We start from the raw sequence: 2,780 nt of genomic DNA on the forward strand, positions 1-2,780 counted from the left end.
CTCAATACATGTCGACTCATCAACACGTTACTAAGCGATGGGTCACCAATGCCACTCACACCTGATGAATAAAGTCAAGGGTATTATAGATGCTGAGCCGATGGCACATCACACCGAGTCATTCAGTGTCGGAATTAAAGGTAAAATGACAAGCTCCCCATCCTTTCCAGATCATTCACTCCTCGTTTATTATTTGATGTTTGTCTTGTTTTGTTTCCCTTTGTTTCATTTTATAAATTTTTTTCTAATATTCAATACTAGAGGTAAGAATTTCAAAGATTGATGTTAGACACGTCCAATGGATGCTTAAACATGCTTTGTTTTCAAAAATGTACGTGTATAATCACGCAACTTGTGTTCTCTGTTTTTAATTTCCAAACTTTTTCAACCTTAATATTGATCACATAATAATGCACATGTAATCGTTTAAAACTGTCCCTGTCAGCATTTATCTGTGTGGAAATTTGTCTTTTCATCGAGTAACAGCAATACCATACTGTCTCTAAATATCAAAACGGATATTTACTAGGCCTAATCCTGTTTCTTAGCGCTCATTATAAATTTCAGCATTTGTAAACGGTTGATGCTGCTATCAGCATGTTAGCCTTGGTTGATTGGTCTTGCATTGCACTTTAATAGGCAGAATAGCCACTCGTTAGACCCAAATGACTTGCCTGAACATCTGTTGCCACTTGGTCCTTGGTTAATTAATCACCTACAGACCTCACATTGATTGCGTGGGACTCGTTCCACGTACTGAGACAGAATGCAGAGAACTTAGTTTATGACATCCATCAGATATTCTGTGTGTAATACTCCAAATGTTAAACTGAGGACAAGAAATAAATATCATCAAAGGTTTGGAGACGGGTAAACAAGAACAAACAAAAGGGTACATAATTGTGTCGGCAAAAGGGGAAATGGGAGAGATTTTATGGGGTTTATACAGGGTGAAGCAAGCAAAAACAGATAAGTGTCCGACTGCTTCGTTTGACAAAAGTCCTTTACGCGTTTAGCTCTGATAGTGCCTCAAGCTCTCAAAAGAATCAGTTGATGCAAAATTTTGGAGAAGGTGCTCTTTTCGTTATCTGACTGAATTCAACGGAGGCTGAAACATATCGTCGTGTCTCCGTGATCAGCTGTCCCATTCCTCCAGTGGAAAAATTAATGTGCAGCAAGTATACAATAATAAATGCTGTGATTGTTTTTGAAATCCTAATCACCAACTCTTCATGGAGATTTTCAGTTAGTGGTTGTGTGAATCAATTTCTATGCCAATCTGCTTTTGTTACAACTTCTGATCCCTTGGGAAAAAAATCATTCCGAATTCAGGGTTAGACAGGGAGAGAGAATGTGGTTCGCTTGGGGGTTAAGAAGACCCTTATACACTGTAGTTATATCAACAGTTTGGGTCCTTTTTGGGGGGACGCTACGTAGCGCCCTCTTCCGATCACTGACTCTTCGAAATAATGTCACACAGTATCACCTAAATTATTTACCGCCTAGCCGACGTATTCCTGGTCACACGTGAACTGCCACGTGTCACGGGCCCGCTTCATCTGGCTAGCAGGGACAAAAATCACATAACGTGGTTGTATTCGTGTTATTCGTCACGAAATCAGTGTCATCATCTGCATACGCAAAGCATGTACCTTTTTATTTATTTATTTGTTCATTTTCTGCAAAAGTTGCCTCAGGCTGAATTGAAACAGGCAGTTGGCGTTTGTAACTCACGATTTGCACACGCACTGCACCATCGCTTATTTTAGGACGTCTGAAGCACACTGCGAGGAATTTTCAAGTTTTCTTTTCGTAATTGCAATGAAAAAGGCTTCAACAAACCAATCAATGGGAAAATAAAGAAGGAGGTAGTATAAACCCAATTATTTTCTGGTACATGTAATTGCACAAAAAGGCTGGTAGCATTAGGGATTCTTCACGCTTCCTCTTTTGAAATACACGTCGACTTTATACAGCACAGGGAGTTCAGAATACATAAGGAATCACATTTTACCGACTACTCGGTATAAAATCTCTCTGTTCACGACTCATAGTTTAAATTATGGTAATTAGACGTTTCAAAGTAGTCTATCTGTTAGGAATTTCAGAAGTCTACAACTTACAAATATACCTTTCCGTATTGTCGACCCCAAGAAGGGCAAGACCCTAACTGATTGCATTTTTTATAAAAGAACACAACCAAACTCATGAAATAAAATAGTGTGGTTTTGTTTTTGTTTTTATTTATCAAAGACGGTATTAATAAGCCAGTTTCAAAAGCATTTCCCAGCGCTGCTATATAAAGAAATATGCATGAGAAAAAAGTTGCAATTCAAGGAAAAGACGAAAATGAGTGAAAGAGAAACATTGGAGTGTCCCACTGTGAACTCAAAGACTGCTTAAAATTACATCCCATCTAACATGGCTTAAATTGTTATTACTTTTCGACTGTCCAGAGGGTATTTATTATATTAAAGAGTCGAAGCAAGAACTTTGAGTCTTTATTGAGTAGGGTTAGGCTGTGATTAAAATTTGTCCTTCGGCGTCTCAGGTAAACATGATTATTGCCATTAACTGCCTCCCATTCGCTTAACCAACTCTACTGTCAGTTAAGTAAATATTCGGCCTTAATATTGAGGCAGCTATTAATTTTGATTTCGTAACGTCAGCAGCGGTTGTAACATGGGCAGATTTTTCTGTACTTTTTTGTCTTTCTGCAAGCTATAGAACACTAAAACTTTGGCCTCGCATTCATTTAAAGACCATCAGTAAAAAGTAAC

This window comes from Acanthaster planci, linkage group LG06 (assembly GCF_054643075.1).
Source record: "Acanthaster planci isolate LZ-2023a linkage group LG06, COTS_SCS, whole genome shotgun sequence".
Lineage (NCBI taxonomy): Eukaryota > Metazoa > Echinodermata > Asteroidea > Valvatida > Acanthasteridae > Acanthaster > Acanthaster planci.